Source organism: Podarcis erhardii (genome assembly GCF_964252035.2).
Source record: "Podarcis erhardii genome assembly, chromosome: 9".
Lineage (NCBI taxonomy): Eukaryota > Metazoa > Chordata > Lepidosauria > Squamata > Lacertidae > Podarcis > Podarcis erhardii.
In genome coordinates, this window is record NC_138512.1 from 1,554,248 (window position 1) to 1,578,649 (window position 24,402).

General features: G+C 45.6%; 1 long non-coding RNA gene across 1 annotated transcript; it reads right to left on the bottom strand.

Moving 5' to 3' along the window:
* Positions 1–696: 696 nt before the first annotated feature.
* LOC309350012 lies at positions 697–13,440 on the bottom strand. Its single transcript, XR_014160253.1, has 2 exons — positions 6,791–13,440; positions 697–3,497 (listed from the first exon to the last, which is right to left on the bottom strand). It is a non-coding gene; the product is annotated as an uncharacterized lncRNA (long non-coding RNA).
* Between the last annotated feature and the right edge of the window lie 10,962 nt (positions 13,441–24,402).

The following is a 24,402-nucleotide window of genomic DNA, read 5'->3' on the forward strand; positions in this document are numbered from 1 at the left end:
GCACACTTAGCATTTTAAAAAATTGCCTATAACGGCAGCAATATTAAATATTAAAAGCGCTGTGAATATTAAAAGGTTTTCATTCACCATTAACAGGCCAGGCCGAGAAAAAGCTGCAAACAGCTGGTGCCATCAGAGCCTAATGATGCCAGAACAAAGTTCTGAGCTGCTGAGGCAAAACGTCTTTGCGTGTGACTGATCTGCGTCCCCCAATGGTCAGACAAATTCTTTTGAAGTTGCTGCATGCAGTCTTGCCTTCTGAAAAGCACTGCAGGTATTTGAGCATAGAATACTTTTTTGCCGTTCCATTGGGATTGAAGAACAAGCAGCAAGGCACATGAGATATAATAAACGGGATGGAGAACATTTTCCATTCTGAGGGCCACATGCCCTATTGGATAAGCTTACAGGGGCCACATTCCAGTGGCAAGCGGAGCAATGGATGTCACTGCTATTGCTCATTCCTACTTGCTCTGCCCATCCATAGGATTCGTGAGCACATGCAATGTTCTGTTTATGTCAACCATTTTCATATATTAATAGGACTTCTTTGTCTGATGAACATGCCACATCCCTCTCTGGTGGTTCATTGAATGGGATCCTCTTCCAGAAGAGAAAATGAAGTGTGTGTGTCTTCCCCCGTTCCAAACGGTGCAGGATTTGAAAACAAAAGTGAAATATACTCGGAGTCCTGTAGTGATTTTATGCTCTTTATTGCAGCTTGTAAAACAGTGATTGATTTCCCCCCAAACCTCAGGCTTTTATATAGGTACATTATTTACACAATGAGTCCCATCTGATTGGCTGCTTCTGCTTCTGGAGCCTGATTGGTCTTTTCCTGCAAGCCAATCAGTTGTTGCATTCTAGGATCCTACTTGCCTATTGTTCTAGGATCCAAGCTTAGTACATAACAAAAAGTAAAACAGCAGAAGAATGTAAAAAGGTGGGAAGGGCCTGAGGAATCAGGCCAGTGGCCCATCAAGTCCAGCATCCTTTCTCACAATGTGCAGCTTGGTGCCTCCGTAGGAAACCCACAAGCGGGACCTGCACCCAAGAGCCCCTCCCCTCCTGTGGTTCCCAACTGCTGCTGTTCAGAAGCACCGCTGTCTCCAAAACTAGAGGCAGAGCAGAGCTCTCATCAAGACCAGGGGAGGGCTATTATTCAAGAAACACGCTCATGGCTTCTTGGTCTGCAGTTTTGCCCGCCCCATCCCTAATTCTGGAAATCTCTAACGTGGGAAAGTGTTGAAAATTTAAATCACCCCTCGGCCTAACCTCAGCTGGCAGCCTGCTGATGCAATAATCTCTGTCCAGCTCTCTTCTCTCAGAAGGGAGAAAGCCCAACACATCAGTGAAGGGAAAGTGATAAATTTTCAATTTTATTTTAAAATATACCAGATGGGAGATTTCATAGGAGTCATAAATATGCCAAGAGCAATGTTGGTGTATGATTGGAGATCGCCCTCACCAAGGGAGATGGTCTCCCTGTTTAGAAATTCCATCAGATTCTTAATAAGAGGCTCCATTTAAGTTAGCAGTAAAATAGTTCCCATATTAAACCAATTGAATTTCCATTTGCCAGACATCTTCTTTTTCTCCTCACCTCAGCTTCCAAAATAGAAGGATCTTTTATTTCAGCAAGGAAGCTGGCAGTAAATTGATGTTTCAGCCTCTCTGGATTGCGTTGGGCAACTGAAACACGCAGGAGCTGTGAGAAAAGAGTGTCAGAAACTAAGAAGAGCTGGCTGCAGGATCAGGCCAGTGACCCACCTAGTCCAGCCTCCTGCTCTCACAGGGGCCATCAGGAGGCCTCCGTGGGAAGCAACAGAGATTCAGGATCATTGCTGCCTTAAACAGTTAAGGCAGATCATGGCCACTGAAGCTAGAAGCCATCGATAGACTTATCCACCGTGAATTTGTCCAACCATGTTTTAAAGCCATCTAAGCTGGTGGCCATCCTGTGGGAGCGAGTTCCATAGTTTAACTCCATGCACTGCGTGAAGAAGGAGTTGGCGGTGGCAACCACTGACTTAAACAGCATGAAATGGGCTTTAAAGGCAGGTGTGGCCGATTTACAGAGAAGGAGGCGTCTGTCAGCAGGTATTGGCCATGATGGCTTCGGGGTCAATGCACGGTGAAATTAGGATGGCCACATCCCACCCAAAGAGAGAAAAGGTGTTGCTGGGGGTGGGGGTAGTAATTTGCATAAAAGTTGCATTTCCTAATTTATATTTCCAGGCCCCTCCTGGCCCCCCCTCTTAGGGTTTAAACAGACGTGGAGTTTAAACCAGACGCGGACCCAACAGCCTTTCAAATGCCAGGTGGTCCTTCATTAGGCAGGACACAGGTCTTCAGCTGCATTCAGCATGAGGAAGGATGGGAGAGCTCCTGTTTTCATGCACTGCTTGTGGCTTCTGGTAAAAGGGAACACTTGGCCAGACCCAGCAAGGCAGTTCGTACTTTGATTAGTTGTAATAGTTTGGAAAGGAATCTCCATGTGAGAGGCAGCCCAGCACTGAAACTTGACATACAGTCCTCCATTATAGTCCATAACAGAGGACTATCATCACAGAACTAACTAAAGCAGGATAAATCCATCCCAAGTGCACTCTTATTGTGTCCAGAGCATCTTGCAGAAGACACCTGCAATCAAACACCAGCCTCTGGAGGGGTCCAGAGATGGACGCTCCTACTGTATTTTGTACTACAACCTTTAGATATAATTTCCCTAACTTAATCATTAGCTGTCCCAATTTAAATACATATAGAACCTGTGCACATTATTAGCAGAATCTACCCTAGTATATCAACTGAAAATGTATAAATTTGCATGAGGAGGGAGGAATCATTTTAATATAATGGCTTACAGATGCAATCAAACACTGCAGAATTATACAGCAGAGTTTCAGAATTAATAACAGATATAATATCCAATGTGATTACAGAATGATGTTTTACAGTTATAGCCAATAAATAATGCAACTATGAAGTGCTGGAAAGGAACAAAATCAGTGACATGAGCATAGGACAGCAGGGCACAAATTTGCACGACCCTCTCAGCCTCTGCTCCTTCCTCTGTACCGCAATGCTGTGTAGACCACAATCCAGCAAGTCACTTGGATCCACCTCTACATTTCACAATGGGCGCAGGAAGTGCCCTGAGCCCTGACCCGGCCTGCCTCCGAGCCACTTGCACACCTGTAGTGCTTCCAATGTGTGAAAAGTGGATTTGTGCACATTTTATTTTAAAAAAGCCAACCCTCTGCAAAGCTGCTTTGGAGGCAATTTGGTGCAGGCTAGGTGCTGCCTCTTACCCTTGTCTGCTCCCATCAGCCCCAGGAGATGCGGCTTTTCCTGATTTAATTGGGCCATCAGGCAACTGTTACACACACTTGCAGGTAATGTACAATTTAGGCCTAATGTACAGTTTAGGCCTTCTGTTCACATCTGTGCAGGACCTACAAATGTTCCCTCTTCACTTCTTAATGGCTCTCTTTCTTTCTTTTTTAAATAATTTTTATTAATGGGCCAATCAAATCACATTATTTCCAGATCACATTAGTTCCAAATTATACAGCCAGATTTTTAAATTTTGTTGGGGGTACCCATACATCAAGCTCCGAACGGGGGTCCAAGCATCACTTATATTGCTGCTTTAATTAAACAGTTCTATCTAGGAAGACTTCCGGGTTGGCGCCTCCGGCAATGGCTGAGCTCCTCCGATCGGAAGGAACTTACTCCGTGGAAAATAGGGTCTGACCGCCACGGCGAAGGCGGAGACCCACTGAAATCACAGGCGGAAAGAAGCCTGTGAACCTGGGATTCGGCTGGCACCTTTTGCGCCTCCCCTACTCGCGGGGAAACCCTGTTTTGGGGATCCGGAGCGACGTGGGGTGAGCGGCATGGTGCTTTGAATCGACTGCTTCTTTCACGGAGTGAAGCCGCATTGCTGTTGCTGGAGAGCGCTAACTTTTTCCTGTGGACAATTGGATTTTAAACCACTACCCGTGAGTAGAACGGAAAATTGGATCTTTAAGTACCTTAATTTGGTGCTGAAAGTGGGAAGGTCATAAACAGGAAGTCCGCCTTCCACTTTTGTAAATAGACTGAAGCAAAGACGTTACAAGCTAAAGTCTTTGAAAGTTTTTGATAAAGGATTAAATCTCCATTGGTTAAAAATACAAACCCCCCCTTGGAAGCAGGTGAAGAGGGGGGAAATTTGGAATTTTGAACTTAGTAAGCCTGCAGGAGTGAGGGGGAGATCAAATTACCACAGCTCTGAACCTGGGAATGGGCTGCCAGATGACGCTTGGGGAAAGTTTACTGACAGAACGGATTTGACAGCTAGCTAAAATAAGAGCAAGATACTGTTTCCATTGTCCTCTTCTGCATTTAAAATGGAGGAAAAAGTAACTGAAAATCGAAACTATGTTTAATGCCTGAGTTGTGCTTGAAAGAACTGATACAAGTGGAGACTGTTTCCCTCTAGAGGGAGCCTTTGAAATTGTTATAGGAGTGTAACTGGGAGGTCTCCAGCTGCAAGATAAGGATTCTGAGAACCAAAGATTGACCTTGGACTATTCAAAATGTTGATAGGAGAAGTTATTTTGACTGCATTATGTAAGACAAACTATTTGCTGGAAGAGATTCATAAAAAGATGGATTACATGACTTTTAAAACTGATAATTTGGAACAGAAAGTGACTAATATGAGACAAAAAGCGAGCACCAACACAGAAATAATTCAGGACCTGGCACAGGAACTTACCTTGGCAGAACAAATGGTGGAGGAAAAGGAGAAAGTCGTTGTTTTTGAACCTAAAATAACACAAGCGGGACCCTTAGTTCTACAGAAGCAAATTGAGGACTATAAATTGAGGCCTTTTATGATTGAATCTAGAAAAAGCCAAATTTTGAGGATTGGATCCTGGCTTGGACTGAAGAAGGAAAGTTGGAAAGATCTCTCTATCCAGGGATTAATTGACTTTTGGGACATGGACTTGGATTTGAAAGAGACTGAAGTTTTGGGGGCCTTTGGATTTGGAGGAACCTTGAAATACGTCCTGAAACACTGTATAGACTCTAGCTTCAACTATGGAAATCTGGTTGAACTGTCCAGAAGGAAGAAAAGTAATGTTAGGATGGAGTTCTCTCGAGATTTGCTCTCTAGCATTAAAGAATATGAAGAAGATCTGCAGAAGGGACCTGGAAAAGAGTTAACAGCCTCGGACATAAGATCTCCAGGCTGATGGACTATATGGAATTGACGGAAAGGACTGGCAGAATCCGAAACCAGGGAGAGGAGTTGATGGAAGAAGATTGGAAAATTTAAAGTTTATTTATAGAAATACCGCAAAATTAATGAGTGATAGAAAAATGGTGGATTGATATTTTATGGATTTAGCAGAAATGTTATGAGGAGTTAAGCATATATAAGTATTTTAGTTTTAATGTTAAAATAAGGTTAAAAAAAATTGGTGAAAGGAGGGAAAGTAAAGTTACATTATATTGAGATAAAATACAGAACAAAAATTGGAAAAGATGGAAAGGGTTTGCTGAAATAGTTAATCGAATTAGAATACAAAAAAGGGAGGTGTGAGGAGGTCAAGGAAACAAGCAAATGAAAGATAAGTTGGGAAGATTAGTTGTGTTTTTTTGTTTTTGTTTTTGTGTGTTTTTTTCTTATTTTGATGTGTTGTTTTGTTTTTGTTTAATATGGTGTTATTATTTTTACTTTTGTTTTTTGCAACCCTTAAAAATCTTAATAAATATTATTTTTTAAAAAAATTAAACAGTTCTATCCAGTTCTATCCAGATAGTCTCTTTATTACTTTCTTCATCTTCTTGTTGTTATCATATATTCCTTTCTTTGCGATCTCTGATAATCTTCACAAGCAGGTTGGAAACAGACATCCTCTGTGTGGGTTTTACACTCTCCAAAGATCATATCACTTAGGGACAGCCATTCCACACTTCCATAAAAAAATTATCTTCGGTCTGTCCTTTAATTTTCTCAGGCTTGCCAAGTATATCAGGAGGGCTCTGTCAAGTTAAGATCACATTCCAATCATCATTCACATTCCGATGATCCTGATCCTCCTCCCCCCGTCTTTCTCAGACAAGCCTGTCTTAGTGAGATGCCATTTAAAGCTGCGTCATAAAAATTTCCTCCGTTCTCCGTTGTTTACCAGTCATCTCTTTAATCTATAATCCACTCCACACAGTTCTTGAATTCCTGCTTGTGATTAATAAAATGCAATGATCTTCTTTCTTTGGGGTGGAGGGTTATTAATATTCACATAAGGCAAAGAAAAGAAAAGTTTTTTCCTCCACCCCCCTTCTATTTCACTCCAAACAGACCAGTCTCTTAATGGTGGTTCATCACTTGATTTATTTGTCCCATCCGTTGCTCCGGTCACAGAGATCCATTAATCAGCAGTCTTATCTCCCGAACTTTGCTTGATGTATGTGCTTTAGCTTCTTTCCAATTATGTTTCCAATTATATTTTCGAGCTAAAGCGAACCAGCATGCGCTGATTGGAGACAGCGTCAGGAAGTGCTGACCTCATCGAGGGCTTGTGCCAAGTAACCGGCACCCCCTTCTTTCGAATCTGGGGGTGCGTTATGGAAACCGCTGGCAAGGCAGTCCCCCCCCCATCTCCTTGGGGGGGGCGGGAAGGCTGCATACTTCCCATAGCAGCCTCTTAATTACCTCGTATGGGTCGGAGAGATGTTATTGTTGGCCATCTTCCAATGCGCCACCTGGTGGCCCCCTCTTAATGGCTCTCACACATTTTTTTTCCTTCCAGCAAAATCAGAGGGGGATATCTCCTTCTGATTCCTATAATGTGGACTCACAGTCATGCGGGTCAAAGAGGAGAGCAAACAGGCCCATGGATAAAGCGAGCTTTGAGATAGTTTCACCAAATAAAAACCAAAGAAACTGCATAGGAAACTGCCTTGTAGTAGGCATGGCATTCCCCACAATCTTGAGTGGCATTGGCCCCCTCCTGTACCCATAGGACACAGCAGAACCTGACATTTGTCCATATTGAAATTCATTTTGTTAGCTTGCACCCAGTTCTCCAATCTGTTAAGGTCATTTCAAATTCTGATTCTGCAGCATTAGCTACCACCCCGTTTGCTGTCATCTGCAGATTGGATGAGCATTCCCTCAATTCTTTCATCGAAGTTGAAAAGACATTGAACAACAACAGGCCCAGGTCACAACCTTTCGACACCCCACTTGTCACTTTTTTCCAGGATGACGAGGAACCATTCATGAGTCCTCTTTGGGTTCGGTCAGTCCACCAACTACAAATCCACCTAACAGTTACCTCATTCAACCCACATTTTACCAGCTTCCCTGCAAGAATACTATGGGGGACTTTGTCAAAAACCTTACTTAAAATCAAGATACACTATGTCCACAGCATTTCTCTGATCCACCAAACTCCATAATATAAGAAAAGAAATGAGATTTGTTTTTTAAAAATAAATGTCCAACTTCAAAAAACAAAAGGCAGTGGTCCAACTCTTATCTGAGAGCATAATTAAATTAGCAGGGAGTACTCAGCACTATCTGAGAAATTTAAGAAACCAACAAATATTGTGATTTTTACATGGATCATATAATTTGTGAGTTTTGACCTGTGATGCCAAAAATCAGATGATTTCACACTGAAGTCACATTTTGGTCTGCAATCTTGATTTAAAATGGTGCCTGGTATCTGAACATCAATGAAGACTGCCACCCCCAGCTTGGAAACCCTTGTGCCCAGTTTGGCCATGAAGTTTTGAGAGGTAACCAAACCTATGCCAAAAATAATGGGGAAGTCACATTTTCGTTTGCCATGTTGAATCAAAATGGCGCCTGGTGTCCAAACTTTGATGATGACCTCAACCCACTTCTCAGGAACCTTCATGCAGAGTTTGGCAATGATATCTCAAGAGGTGTCCGAACATATAGAGAGCAGACAAGCCACTTTCCAAAATGTATAGTAAATGCGGTTTGTTCAGAAGATACAAATATATCCAGGTATTTGTACTTCCTTTTTAAAAACTACTATTTTGAAAGATTACCTTAAAACACTGCCCCAAAAATCCAACTTTAAACTATAATTTTAGAAAGTTATTTTAAAAATTGAACATCCCCCTCCCCTAGTGGACAGAGAAGATCTTTGCACAGGGTAAGTGAGTGGAGAAAATCCAGTCAGCCAGCCTCCTCCAAGGAGTCTTGAAAATTACAAATTAAAATAACTATTGCTGCGCTTACACCGTGTTTATAGGTTAATAAATTGTGCTTTGTGAATGACGAGATGCTGACTCGGGAAGTGAGTTCTAACCAAGCGTCATTCATCACCGGGTGCATTGGCTTGAAAAGCGTTGTCATGGCTCTCGCTGTGGGATGCAGCTAAAGGAGCCTTTTTCATTTTCATTGCCTGATTGGAAATGCAAGTCTGGAGGTGGGGAGGCGAAGGCTTCCTCTCCCCTCCCTGCATTAGCACAGCCCTGGGAGGTTATTTAAAACAGCAACTTCAAAGCAGGTATGTGATCTTTGTTTAGTGCTGCAGGAGCTTCATTTCACTCACTAATGTAGAAAAGCACTATGAGTCAGAAGGGAACATGACAGATAAGAGCGTCGGCAGAGATCCAGCCAGCTCAAGGTTGCTTCATAAACTATGATTAACTGGCCCGCTGCTGTTGCAAATGAGCCCACATGTGCCTGTAGACGCTGGAGCAAGTCCCTCCCTACATTAGGGATGTTGCTGGTTTGGCATGCAAATTTGTCAAGCTTGTAATGGCCGGCTGTGTGACAAGGCAAGCGCCATTTCCTCGTGAAGCCCTTTCGCTGACTCAGAAGGTCTGAGGAGGTTCTGATCCTGCCTGGTCAGCAGGGCAGGCACCCAAAGCTCTCTGTCCCTTCCCTCTCCACACCGCTCTTGCTGGCATGAAAGTAGGCTTGGGTCCTCCAGACCCTTGGGACTCTGATGAGGCCACATGCAAGGCACACCCTCCTCCCTGCTTTGGCCAGCTGGACTGCGTCCTTGGGCAGTGACAATGTTTGGGATCTGAGTCTCTCTGTGTGTAGAAAGTTCTGGCATGGACCACAGGGATGAGTAGCATCCGTTGCTCCTCCCACTTGCTTCGAAGAAATGCAGCCCTTAGGTAAGGTTGTAAAAAAGTTCTTTTTCACAGGGTAGCCAGCCGCTCTGTGGGATGGTGCAGAAATTCTGTAAATGAAATCACCCTCTGCAGAATGATGGTGGGTCACTGTGAGATGCACAGCAGCCCAAGCAGATTTGGGTTTGATAAATATATTCTCTTTGTTGTACAATAACGCAAGAGAACAAATACAGAGTTGTAGTCAGTGTAAACCTTACCCGTAAGTGAGGACTATCAATTTCAGTGTTCCTTCTCCAAGTGAAACTGAATACAATCCATAGCTTTTAGGAGTTCCTCTGTTTGGCTGGCTATAACAAGCCCAGAGGTATCATTCCATCTTCCTTCTCCATCTGAAGGGGATCAACAAATCAGTCTGTTTTCCTCACAGGCAAAGGAAATTTACTCCCCCTGTTGAGGGTTTTGATTTATTTGAAGGAAACTCTCGCTTTAATTAGACTCCACTGTCTCAAAACCTTTCTGCAGCTAGTGCGTCAACTCTCTTCCATTAACTGCCACGTGATGTTGGGTCAGGGAACTGCAAAAGAAACTGACAAGACAGGATATTAGAGAGAAGAGAGCCTACCACCCAGAATCAACTTGACATCAAAGACTCTGTGAAAAGCTCCTCCTGCCATTGATGGAATCATGTTTCATTCAGTTTAAGTAATCTTTTCCCAGTTAGCAACAGAAAATCAGGTATTTTGTAGTTTATCATAATCATGCTATCTTCTAATATACAATATTTTCGTGCGCCAGGCAAAAACATTCATTTTTAACCAGGCCTTTGGCTTCTACTGATCCAGGGCCTTTTAGTGTGAGTGAGATGTTTTAATGTATTTTTCTCCTGGTTTTAAAATATATGTATTTTCTTTTTCTTTTTATAAGTTGCTTTGAGTTGCCTGTGGGGAAAAACAACGTGACTAGTAAATTTAACAGTATTCACATTGCCTGTCTCTACCACTGCCTTCAACATGCAAGGGGGATGTTCTGCCAATGAGCCTTACTAAGAATTCCCAGGCAGGCAGCCTTATCCACAGTTAAGTCCAAGGACATCTGGGAACCAACCGGTCAGGGATAGGCTGCTCTAACTATATTAGCTCTTGACCTGGATTAAAGTCTGCAAATTAAAAGGTGAGTCCCAAGGTGGGATTCAGCTCTGGAGAAATGTCTTGGAAGAATTATGAGGTGGAAAGAAACTCTGAAATGTTTCCCATTTTGCTTGCTGGCTGTGGGATTCTGTTTGCTGCCATTGCTGGGCTGTCTTTGAAGCTGCCTCCTGGAAAAATTCCCAAAAGATGGGCGTCCGCATCAGGAAACAATGAGGGGCTGCTTTGCTCCAAGTCTATCCATACTTCCATTTTAAAGTTTGATCAGACAGCTGGGAAGGGTGTTCTAAGCCTGCAACAAGCAGTGTTCTAATAGCTGGTGGAGATGAAAAACAAAATGCAAATTCAACAAGTGAATATTCATAAGCTGGAACTTCACAAGACCACTTTATATTTAGAATTCTATGCTCCAGGGTGCACCTCAAAAATATTGGTAAGGGTTTCCACTTTTGTTTTTAAGGTAATATTTCCAGACAGAGATAAGCAAGAAAAGCCACTTCATTTCAGAGATGGGAGAAAAACAGCAAGGCCAGAGAGGTTTCTAGTTGCTTTGGACTTGCTTGCATTGATAGGCTAACCGGGATTGTTTCCTCCACCCACAGCATAGCCTTGCAGCAAATGAAGTGGGATATTATCAATGCTGACACTTGATTCTACGGTTGTGCATCTGTATTTTGGCCACTGAGAAATCACTGTATCTTGGGGACAGGGTTCAGCTTTCACTGTTGTACATGTATCTTAATTATGCATGGAAATTTCATCAAGGGCGCATTGCAGCATTGGTTTTGTAGTGTTTACTTCCAGCAATGTAGGAGTAGAATACAGGGTTGTATGCATTGTTAATCATACTCAGAGCAGACTCACTGAAATTAAAAAGACACAACTACGAGAGGTCCATTAATTTCAATGGGTCCACTCTGAGTAGAGTTTACTTGGATACAACCCATACCTAAAAAAAAATGTTTTTAAAGAATATCACCCCCCCAAAAAAATAATAATATTAAATGTATTTTCAACATATATACCTGGAACGGATTCACTGGTTCTACATGAGTAAATGCAGCATAGCCCACACTGCAATGTAACTTCAATTTAATGAGTTCATCTAAAACTGTCCATTCCACAATAATTATTTTGAAAACCACATTACTGTAGAATGGAAACATCCTGGATGAACATGGAGCAGGACTGTGCTAAGACAGTCAGGATTGTCAAGGTCGTGCCTGGGACACAACACAATCAAAACTCAGTTGTTGTTATTATTAGTGGCAGATGCTCTGCCTTTTCTCACTCTGTGTCTCTGTTCCTATTGTCCAAGTGGATTAGGGAACAAGATCTACTTTATCCTGCAGCTCAGTTCCATTGGTGATGTGCATCATGTATCTTACAAACAAAATTTATGTTACAACTTTCTCCAGTATTGAAGCAACTTGGTCAATTTGATGGCTATAAAGTAAGATTGACTGCCTCAAAATAAGGGTCTGTGTGGGAAGGGGGTTTCTCTCTGTGGGCAATGCATCAATCTCTAGTAAGAATGACTCAAAGCAAACAAAGGTGCCATTTGCACACATCTGCTTGGGAGTTGCTTGTCAGTGAGATCTTGCAGGTGGGAGCTGCATTGAAACTTTTCCACGTGGTGCCCTCTTGCTCAGGGGGCCAGACAACCAACCATGCCCTCTCCCATGATACTCCATTCCATTTCCCCTCCCATTTTTCATGCTGCTTTTGAATTTCTACCTTTGATAGTATTTTTAATGCGAGCTTTTGCTCTCTCTTCTTGACATCTATTTTCTCTTTTGTGTTTCTCATTCTAAACTGCTCTGAGCACTCTTCTGGTCAGAAGAGCCTGGTGTAGACATTTATTTGCTTACTTCCCATCCACCTAGTTCACTGTTGGAGATGATGGATTCATTCTCGTGCAACCCCTGGTATAGTGAATCACTGAACTGCAGGTGGAAGCCTTCTTAGTCAACTACCTTCAGGACCTGGGCTGGTTCCACCCACTCAGGCTGGCCATTGGATGCTCCTGGGCAGGAAATAGTACATAAGAGGACTTCCTGGTCCAGCTGAGCTTTGCTGGTGCAACAAAGGCTTCTTGAGATCTCTCCTGTATCATTGGTTGTTCTTTGGTCCTTCCTCTTCATCCCTGACTTTGTATATAGCCAACATGCTTAACTCAAATTAATGCATGAAGGGGTTAAGACCACAGTGTAAGCTTTCCTGCCAGTCTTAGCTAGGTCACCATCCCTCACCTTGCGAGGAAGAGCTACCAAACTCTTTGTTCTCCCACTTTCCACCTTACTTCCTCCATATGTACTTCCACCCTAGAAAGGATGTCATAGCTGGATGTTCCAAAACCATGTGTCTTCAGCAAGCCATCTTTGTGTTTCTATACAAATAATTTAGAAACTCTTACCATTTTTGAAACTAAGTTGCACTGTCTGTCTTTTCTTGCTGCTGTATGGAAAAGCACATGAATCTGACCTTGGAAGAGTTTGTAAGTAAACTGTTTTTAACTTGCTTAAACACGTGGTCTCTTTCTATGCTAAAGGAAGTGGGAAACATTGGAAAAGACTTAGAAGGGGATATTTTAAAGGTGTAACAGGCTATTTCCATGCTTTAATTTGCTGCATGTTTTATGATTTTAAATCTCTGTTAGGGCTCTCTTACCAAAGAGTACGTTTCCGAGCACAATTCAAAGTGTTGGTGCTGACCTTGAAAGCCCTAAACAGCCTCAAAGGCCCAGGAGACCTGAAGGAGCGTCTCCACCCCCACCGTTCTGCCCAGACACTGAGGTCCAGCGCCGAGGGCCTTCTGGCGGTTCCCTCACTGCAAGAAGCCAAGTTACAGGGAACCAGGCAAAGGGCCTTCTCGGTAGTGGGACCCACCCTGTGGAACGCCCTCCCACCAGATGTCAAAGAGAACAAAAACTACCAGACTTTTAGAAGACATCTGAAGGCAGCCCTGTTTAGGGAAGCTTTTGATGTTTGATGCATTACTGTATTTTAATATTTTGCTGGAAGCCGCCCAGAGTGGCTGGGGAAGTCCAGCCAGATGGGTGGGGTATAATAATAATAATAATAATAATAATAATAATAATAATAATAATACTTGCCCCCAGTGTGGATCTAGGCACCTAGAGAACGGTCCTCTTATTCTTTAACCAGGTTACAGGATGTTGTGTATTGAGTCAAAGGATTTTATATCTGTATTATTATTGTCTGTATTTGCATTAGGGTAAAGTAACTGCCTTTTGGTTCCAGAGGGTACAGCTACTATTGGTTCATTTAAGCTGCTGTATTTGGATCCTCTGTCTTATTGGTTGCCTCCAAAAGGCAGGACTGTGATTGCCTGATATTGTTCCCTCCAAAATGTATCCTTTCTAGCTAGTTCCCTGTCCCTATAAATGTAGCTCTCCCCTCCTCAAGTTTCAGTCTTGTTGCGTTAGTAAAGAAGTGTTACTAGAGAACTGTCTCCAGCATATTATGTCAAGAGAGCTGAAATCACAAACCCCACGTCACAACAACTGGCGACGAGGATGGGATCCGGAATGCTGAGGAGCGGTTAAACGCAGCCCTGCCTCAGAGTCCGGATTGTAGCTAAGAACAAGACTCACTGGCCAGCTGAGAAGACGACCCTGCCCACAGGACAATGGAGAGTCCAAGGGTATTGGAGCCCTTCCAGCCATCAGAGCCCCACACGTGGGAAGACTACGTCGAACGCTTCGAGTTCTTCGCAGTGGCTCAAGGGATCACCGATGCCAGCAAAAGAAGGGCCACATTCCTGAGCTACTGTGGGCCTGAGACCTTCAAGCTGGCCAAGGCATTGCTTGCCCCAGCGAAGCTAAGTGAGACATCTCTCAAAGATATTCTTGCCTGCCTAACAAGCCATTTAGCGCCTACTGAGACCAAGATGGCCCGGCGGATGGAGTTTCATAAGAGGCAGCAGCGTGCTGGGGAGTCTGTATCTGCATTTCTAGCTGAACTGCGGAAGCTCGCTCAGCACTGCGACTTCCAAGATCTGGAAGAGACTCTCCTGGATCGGTTTGTCGGTGGTCTGAGCAGCAAGAAAGCCAGAAGACGCATCGTGGCTAAAGAAGAGGTTACCCTTGCTTCAGCCTTGAAGGAGGCCAACGCCACGGTTAATTATGAAAGAGAGGAGCTTGATGCCTGTCGCAGGGCCCCTAAGCCACAGATAGAAGTTGCGCATGCCATGGACGAGCTAGAGGCTACTCCGAGCCAGAGCCCAGTTCGTCAGAGCCCAGAGCCCAGTTCGAGTCAGTGCGTCAGGCCTGCACAGTGCACAAAGATCACCGAGGCAGGTGCCCTGGTTGTGGCGGAAACCATGAGCGGAAGAGTTGTCGTTTCCGGGATGCTATGTGCCGGACGTGCGGAAAGACAGGTCACATCGCCAGGGTCTGTAGATCGGCAGCGTTGGGAGCGACAGGAGCACCTAGACTGGAGCATCGCAGATCGGCCACAGCAAACCATGTTCTAAAGGACTGCAACTACGTAACGGAGATCAACGGGAGGGTCGTGCAGTTTCCAGCGCAAGGCAAGGCACACGTCAAGGTGAAGATTGAGGGTCAGCTGTGCGACATGGAGGTGGACTCCGGATCTGGATTCACTATCGTGTCGGACCAGACCGCAAGGACATTCTTCCCCAGGGGTAAGTTGCCCCCTCTGGAGCCCTTCCCGGCAACTTTGCAGTCATACTCAGCGGGCCGCATCCATGTCATGGGAATGTGTGCCGTGAGAGTACAGTTCCGGGACAAACAGGCGGTACTCAAACTGGTGATTGCGAAGGGCAGTCGCCCCAGTCTCTTGGGCACTGACTGGTTCCCCGCCCTGGGACTGAGTATATCAGGGCTTAATTCAATCCAAACCTGCCCCGAGATGAGCGAGGCATTATACAAAGAATTTGCTGGTCTCTTTAATGGAAAACTGGGTTGTTATAAAGGGCCCCCAGTTGACTTCGAATTGGACCCTGGGGTGGCCCCAATCCGACTCAAACCAAGGCGAGTGCCATTTGCACTGCAACCCAAGATCGAAGCAGAGCTGGATAAATTGGTCAAGCAGGGAGTTCTCTCACCCGTGGACTCCGCTAAGTGGGAGACTCCAATCGTCACGCCCCTTAAAGCAAATGGGGAAGTCAGGATCTGTGCTGATTACAAATGTACTATCAATAAGGCACTCAGGGGAAATTCATACCCCATTCCAGTCGTATCACATCTGTTGGCTAAACTGGCTGGGGGCAAGGTGTTCGCCAAACTTGACCTGGCACAAGCTTACCAACAGCTGCCAGTAACCCCACAATCAGCGGAAGCACAGACTATTGTCACACATAAAGGGGCGTTCAGAGTTAACAGATTACAATTTGGAGTTTGTGTGGCCCCAGGGATTTTTCAAGGGCTCATGGAACGCCTGTTAAGAGGTCTGCCGGGGGTCTTGCCATTTTTTGATGACGTTTTAATTGCTGGAAAAGACCCACAGGAACTGGTTGCGCGTGTCCGTGCAGTGTTGCTCAAGTTTAAGGAGGTGGGGTCGCAACTAAAAAAGGAAAAATGCAGTTTTGGGGTGCCAACTGTGGAATTCTTGGGGTTTAAAATTGATGCATCAGGCATCCACCCCACAGATGCTAAGGTTAAGGCCATCATCGAGGCACCACGACCACAGAACAAGACGGAGTTGCAGTCATTCCTGGGACTTATTAACTTTTATCATTCATTCTTACCCCAGAAAGCTTCGGTAGCTGAACCATTACATAGACTGTTGCAGAAAAAGAATGTGTGGCGATGGGGGCAGGAGCAGCAGAAGGCTTTTGACTCCTTGCGAGGAATGCTGAGTAGCAAGAGCGTCCTTGCTCATTATGATGAATCGAAGCCGCTGGTCCTGGCATGTGATGCCTCTCAATACGGCCTGGGGGTGGTGCTGAGTCATAGGGAACCGGATGGGTCGGAAAAGCCCATCTCTTTCTATTCCCGTACGTTGTCGCCCACGGAGCGCAACTATGCTCAAATTGACAAAGAGGCGCTTGCAATTGTGGCAGGAATCAAAAAGTTCCATGATTATGTGTACGGTCGTCATTTCTCCATTGAAACGGACCACAAACCACTGTTGGGGTTGTTCAACCCGAACAAACAAACGCCACAAATTCTCTCCCCCAGAATGTTGCGTTGGTCTATATTCCTGAACGGGTTCCAGTACACCTTGACCCATGTGCCGGGGAAACGGTTGTGCCACGCTGATGCGCTGAGTCGATTGCCCCTTCCTGGCGGGAGCAATGAGGATCCTGCTCCAGCGGAGCACATAATGATGCTGGAAACACTTCCGGGGGCTCCTGTAACGGCTACTGATATTGCTGAGAAAACGAGGAAAGATGCTGTTCTCTCCCGTGTGCTCACTTGGGTGGGAAGGGGGTGGCCAGGTGGTCCGCATGAAGACAAATTCAGGCCTTATGCGACAAGGCAGCACGAGTTATCCATGCATAAGGGTTGTCTCCTGTGGGGAGATAGGGTGATCATCCCAGCACCACTGAGAAACAGGGTTCTTGAGACGCTTCACATGGGACACCCGGGAATGGTCAGGATGAAGTTGCTAGCCCGATGTTATGTGTGGTGGCCTGGAATGGACCAGAACATAGAACAATGGGTACGAACATGCAAGGCATGCCAAGAGGTGCGGCCAGAAGTGGCCAGAGCACCAGTTCACTGGTGGGAGCAGTCCAGAGCTCCCTGGAGCCGGCTGCACTTAGATTTTGCTGGGCCATTCCAGGGGAAGGTCTTTTTGGTTATCGTCGATGCATATTCCAAATGGTTAGAAGTGGCGGTGGTCCCTAGCATGGCATCAGCTGCCGTAATCAAGGTGTTGAGGCAGCTGTTTGCAACCCACGGGTTACCTGAGACCATTGTATCAGATAATGGGGCAGCTTTTGTATCCCAAGAATTCAAGGCATTCTTGGCTGATAACTTCATAAGAGGGGTCACATCCGCGCCCTTTCACCCATCCTCCAATGGGCAGGCAGAGTGCATGGTAAGAACAGCCAAAGAATCCATTGCGCGCTTAATGGAGGGTAACTGGTCAGCTCGCATCGCACGAATGTTATTTTTGCAGCATGCGACGCCGTGTACTGCGATGGGCAAGTCGCCAGCTGAGCTGCTCTTGGGTAGAAGATTGGTAACGGTGTTGGATTATGTCCACCCGGATAAAATGCCAAACCGTAATTCAAGAGCAAACCCCCAGGCTGAGACTGACACAACAAGGTATTTCGCCCCTGAAGATCTGGTCTGGGTGAGGAACTATTCACGAGGTTCGCGGTGGGTGGCTGGTGTGGTCACCCGGGCTAGTGGACCTGTGTCCTATTATGTGACCTTGGAAAATGGGCAAGTTTGGAAGAGACATATAGATCAGCTGAGGCGCCGGGCGCTCAGCAGGGAGGAGTCTGATAATTCATCCCTGGCTAACGACACAGAGCTGCAAGACCAGAGTGAAAATGGCCCAGAGGTGCAATCACCAGGGGCTTCAGCAAATGAACCAGGGTCTGCTAGTCCTCAGGATGACGAGGTACAGGTAGGGGACCCTGAGATGTCTGGGACTCCATCTGTTCCTGACGAAACCCCTATAGCAGCCCCCCTACCACAGGTGACACCCAATCCAGAACCGGCAACATCTGTTGTCAGGAGATCAAGTAGAAGTTGTAGGACCCCACAGTACCTGAGAGATTACGTCTGCTGTGCTCACTAGGGGGGGAGGGGTGTTGTGTATTGAGTCAAAGGATTTTATATCTGTATTATTATTGTCTGTATTTGCATTAGGGTAAAGTAACTGCCTTTTGGTTCCAGAGGGTACAGCTACTATTGGTTCATTTAAGCTGCTGTATTTGGATCCTCTGTCTTATTGGTTGCCTCCAAAAGGCAGGACTGTGATTGCCTGATATTGTTCCCTCCAAAATGTATCCTTTCTAGCTAGTTCCCTGTCCCTATAAATGTAGCTCTCCCCTCCTCAAGTTTCAGTCTTGTTGCGTTAGTAAAGAAGTGTTACTAGAGAACTGTCTCCAGCATATTATGTCAAGAGAGCTGAAATCACAAACCCCACGTCACAACACAGGAAAAACCCCAAAGGACTTCTGGTCTACTCTTTGTCTCTTTTCTCCTTGTTGGTCTAGCCTAAAGTTATTCTTCAGTCCTGATTTTGGCTTGTTGCTTGATCCTGCATTACCGTTTATCCATGGAGTTGGTCCTCCTGACTTCCCCTTCAGTCCTTGCCCCTGGACACTGGCTGGCCCCTTGGCTCATGGGTTGTGCTGTTTCTGCCCTGAAAAGTGTGAGGCAGGCACACTTGCCTGGGCAAAGAGCCTTCCTTGCGGCTTCTGCTGAAAGCAGGCAGGATGGAGTGGACCAGTGGGAGTGATGCTACTCTTCCTCCTCCATCAGCTGGCCCTGGTCCCTCTGCGGCATCTAAAAAAGAAAGATGGTGCGCATAGCACATGTTCCTCTGTGATCAAAAGCCACCACCAGAGCTTTGCCCAGTATTTCTGCAAAACGGCAGCCAGAGCATTTGGGAAAGGCAGAGGCTCCTTCTCCCTGCAGAGTGCTGAGCAGCAGTTGAAGGGCAGCATCATCCTGTCCCTAGGCTAGGCCTGCTCAGCCAGGGATGCACCAAGTGAAAGGCAGCCCCCACCTCTTTACTGGGATCTGCTTGATAAACACACAGGATATTAACACAAGCATTTATTAAATACTCTCACCTGCCCAGATGCAATGCCAATAAAGCCAAATTCTAAAACACCATGGCACAGTGAGGGAACTGCCAGAAGGCCCTCGGCGCTGGACCCCCCCAAAACAGTACTTCTGTCTTGTCAGGATTCAACCTCAATCTGTTAGCCTCCATCCATCCTCCAACCGCCTCCAGACACTCACACAGGACCTTCACCACCTTCACTAGTTATGATTTAAAAGAGGGGTAGAGCTGGGTATCATCCACATACTGATGAACACCCAACCCAAACCCCCTGATGATCTCTCCCAGCAGCTTCATATAGATGTTAAAAAGCATGGGGGAGAGGACAGAACCGTGAGGCACCCCACAAGTGAGAACTCTGGGGTCTGAACACTCATCCCCCAACACCACTTTCTGGACATGGCCAGGAGGAAGGAGCGGAACCACTGTGTAACAGTGTCCCCAGCTCCCAGCTCCTCTAGACGGCCCAGAAGGATGTCATGGTTAATGGTATCAAAGGCTGCTGAGAAATCCAGCAGAACTAGGAAACAGCTTTCACCTTTGCCCCTAGCCCGCCAGAGATCATCGACCAGCATGACCAAGGCAGTTTCAGTCCCATGATGAGACCTGAATCCCGATTGGAAGGGATCCAATGGGTCCGCATCCTCCAGGCATGCCTGGAGTTATTCAGCAACCACTCACTCAATCACCTTGCCCAGGAATGGAAGATTTGAGACTGGGAGATAGTTGACCATATTGGCCGGGTCCAAAGATATTTTTTAAAGAAGTGGGTCTAGGAAGGCTCCCTTGCAGAGGGAAGCATTCACCACCCCACAGAGCCCATCACCCTTTTATGAGCCAGGCAAGGATCAAGGCGAGAGGTGGTTAGTTTCGCTCATCCAAGCAACCTGTCTACATCCTCGGAGGTAACAGATCAGAATTGATCCTGTGCAACTTGACTAGACAGGACTCTAGCACTCTCCCACCCCGGCCTTGCTCCCATGGTGGACTCTACCTCTTTCCAAATCTGAGCAACTTTATCAGCAAAAAAAACTTTGCAGGAGATCTTGGGGGCCTTATCAGGCCCCAATGACGCAGGTGGTTCTGTTAAATTATGAACCATCTGAAAGAGTCTCCTGCTGCTGTTTTCTGCAGATGCAATAGAGGCAGTGAAGAAGGTCCTCTTCGCCGTCGCTATTGCCACTTGGTAGGCTCAACGTTGAGCTCTAACCTGTATCTGGTCTGATTCAGAATGAGTTTTCTGCCACCAGCGCTCTAGCCATCTCAAAGATTGTTTCATTGCCCTTAGCTCCACAGGGCTGTCTGGACTCCATGCAATCGGAGAGGGTGCTTTGGAGCCAGACAGTCGATAGCCCTGGTTAACTCCACATTCCAGCGGGCCACCAGGGAATCAGCTGAAAGGCCATCAACATGGGATAAAACATCCCCTACCTCTCTCTGGAAACCATTTGGATCCATTCAGTGACGGGAGCAGGCCATCCAAATTGGTCCTACCTCCCTGCAGAGGGGAAGGGTTGCGAAGAAGTCCAGTTGTACCAGGAAGTGATCCGACCATGGCACTTCTTTCGTTTCACTTTGACTTAGTGTCAGATCACCACCATCCATAGAGATATACACCAGACCTATGGCATGTCCATGACTATGAGTTGGGCCAAACTTATTTAGGGACAGCCCCATGGCCATGTTTTCCATGAAGTCCCGAGCAGCCCCTTGTAAGGTTGTGTTGGCATGGATGTTAAAATCTCCTAGGACAACCAAACTAGGTGTCTCCAGGAGAACATCCGCCAAGACCTGAAGCAGCTTGGGCAGGGAATCCTTGGCACAGCGGGGAGGTTGGTACACCAAAAGGAATCCTGTACTGCCCCTATTGCCCAACTTCCAGAACATGCACTCAGAAAACTGGTTCTTCCCAATAGGATGCCTGGTGCACGCTAATGACTTCCTAAAAATCACTGCAACCCCCCCTCCCCGCCCACATGACCTGGGTTACTGTGTGTAAGAGAAGCCTGGTGGGCAAGCAGCAGCAAGGACAGGCCCATCTGCTTCATCCAACCAAGTCTCTGTTACACATGCCAGGTCAAGTCCCCCATCCATGAATAAGTCGTGGATGGCAGTAGTCTTATGAATCATTGACCTGGCATTGCACAGCAGCACCTTCAGGTCATGTGGGTCTCCCTTGCTGATTCTAGTATCCTTCCAGTCAAGACCAGACCTGGAGGCAGGGATAGTCTTCAAACCTGCCTCCTCAGTAATGACATGGTCTGGTCTCCTCCTCCTCCTCCTGCCCATGATCACTGAGATCGGGCATCTCTGAAGTCTCCCATCCCCCACAGTTTTTGGGGAGGGGGGGTTGTTGAAGTTTATGTCTAAGGAGAGGGAAGGGAAGGGTCTCATTTGAAATACGCTTAAGCAGCAGATCTATTTCTGCCGTGTGCACACACACACCTTGGGCAGCTGCCACAGGCCCTCCAGGGAACTGGCAAAGAATTTCTAAGTTATTTATTGTCTTTCCCTCTTATCAGTAAACTTATTTCCCTATTTCCTGCACAGATAAAGATCTTGGCTGACAGTGTAGGTTTGCTAACCTCCTCCGGACTTTTTGCCTCACATAGAAATTGGTCCCAGAGAGAGGAAGAAACATTGCTACAGGGAAGTTGAGGGCCTTTGTTTGGGGTCCCCCCCCTTTCCTTTTTTTTCATTTCATAGAAGGGATAATAATTTGAGTTACATTTTTCCCCTCCCCCCAGTGTTTTGTCTTGATTCCACGCATCTCAGTCTGTAGTGGCTAAATTTTAATCTCTGTTTGTTTGCTAATAATAGCTTTTTAAAAAAGATATCCAAAGGAGAAACCAACAAAACAAAATGACACACAAGTTTGTCAAAACCAACTGCATTAAAATTAATGCAATGGATGAAGCATTTTTTTTTTTTTTAATGGCTCAATAGAATATAATGTCCTTGTTAATCCATAGAAATGATGCACCAAATAAAAACAAAATTGCCCTCAATTAATCCATTGCTCCCTCTGGGGCCAAACTAGATAATGGCCTATTTCATGCATCATGCCAAACCATGGTTTAGTGTGAACCTGCAAGCATGCAAACTCTGGGAAAAGATTTTGTGGTTGCTTTCCTCCTTTCTTCCAATTCAGCTGCTGTTCCATGCTGAGCCAAGCAAAGCCATGGCTTATAGCCTTGGCTTATAGCATGTTGTCTGAACTCATGATTCAGCTCAAGCCATAATCAAGGTTTCTTGCATGGTTTTCATCTGATGGTTTGTCTGTGAGAGCTAAGTCCTCCTCTCTAAACAATACGCTAAGCCTAACCATCCTTTTACCCAGCACAGCAGCAACATGATCGAGGATCAAAGCAACTGCAACTCAGGAGCCCGCAAACTCATGGGTTCACGCTAAGCCAGGGTTAGCCACCCAAGTGGCTGAGGCAACCCAGGCAGATGGGCGGGGTGCAAGTAATAAATGGTTATAGTTGTTATTAGAATTAGGCTTAGCATGATGTGCAAAACAGGCCAGTGTCTGAGCACGAATGTGGGCCAAACCTTTACTTATATAGACATGAATGCATTCCTTGACCCAACTGTCCCCTTGAGTGCTTCAGGGGATTTGAATCTGCGACTTCCCCATCCTAGTTCAGCATTCTAGCCAAGGGCAGGGCTCCCAGGGCCCTGATGGTTTTGGAGGCCTCCAGCTCCCGCCAGCCCAGCTGCATGGCCAACGGACAGGGATGAGGGAGCTCTAGTCCAGCGCCTGGAAGACCATAGTTTCCCTGTTGCTGCTGTTCTTAACATTCAGGTGGATTTTTTTTAAAAAGAAACATTCCCATTGAGCTGGGTGTCAGCCTTGAAATTATTACTTGTTTAGGGTATGTGGCAGTTTTTAGATATCCTTCATGTTTTCCAATGATTTTAATTGTTTTAAATATGCTTGCAATTTATTTTCATGGTCGTGTTATTACCTTTTTCTTGTTTGCAGCCATGGGCTCCCTGGGGGGGGGGCAGAAAAACCACTTTCTCTTCCTCCTCCTCCCCTTCCTTTTTGGGATATATTCTTCAAGTTCTCTTTGCCTCTTGCATGCACACAAGCTCTCCTGTTAAGTTTAGATCACCCATCCATCAGATAGGGGAGAATCCCCTGGATCTTTTGAAATGTTAGGGTCTGCATATTAACTCTGCTTTATTCCATTGGCCTGAAATAAAAATCTAAGAAAAAAAATAAATGTAAAAGGTTCCAGGAAGGCATAAACACAAGACCTGCACACCGGTTTCCCTTCCCTGTCCTCACTTCACTTCAGTTTCAGAAAGGGCCCACTCCACAAGAACTCCAGGCTGCTCCTTAGACTCCCAGCTTGGGGAATGCCGCCTGAAAGCTTGATGAAAGGGAAGCGTAGCTGGCAGACAGAAGCCTTTCTCCCCCCCCCCTTTTTTTCCCCTTTCCTTTCCTTTCCTTTTCTTTTTTTATGAAAGCTCTTACACCAGATCCTAAAATTGCTTTCTGAATACAGAAGAGCTGAAAGAACAGACTGAGGGCTTGGGAGGAAACAATTTCAAGGAAACTCAAATGGTGGGGGAGAGAATTCTGGTGAGCATAGCCTTCCCCTCAACCCCCAACTGCAATGCTATTACAGCTTGCAGAGGAATGATATTTCCTCAATTTAATGCTAGTCATAATCCTTACTGAAATTTTCAGTACAAAGATTGCTTTCAAATATCTTTTTATCATTGCAGCAACTGTAGATGGAAAATTAGGCAACCACAGCATGGGCCCTACTGTTAGGCCGGGTGAGGTGGCTGCCTCAGGCAGCAGTTTTGGGAAGGCAGGGAGTCACAATGAAGAATGGGAAAACAGAGGTTGTGTGTGTCATACAACCAAGGACATAAGAAGGCAGAGATTCCCTCCTGGCCTCAATGCATCACAATCAGCGTCATTTCCATTCTACTGCAGTTCAGGTTTTGTCAAATTCTACATTATTCATGCTGTCCACTATTTAAGATAAGCTACATAATTTAAATAACTACATAACATACATGATTTCCTTTACATTGAAATGAATGTAAATGTCAAAACAGTGTTTTTTTAAAAAGGTCATTAATTACATATTGTTTCTTGATTTGTAAAAGACAGCAAAGATCTGAGGATCTTAAAGAGCTTCTTCATTCATTTCAGATCTGCAACCCACTTCTGAAGCCAGCATGCAAGATGGCCCTCACTTTAACCTTTTCTTATTTCATTGTAGAACTGGAAGGGGCCTTTGAGGTGGTTATCCAGTCCAAATCCCAGCTCAACACAAGAGTCTTGCAACTACAGCAAGGAGTGGAGACCTTTGTCATGCCCAGGGACACATTCCCTTCTGAGCAACCTCAAAGGGACATATACTGGG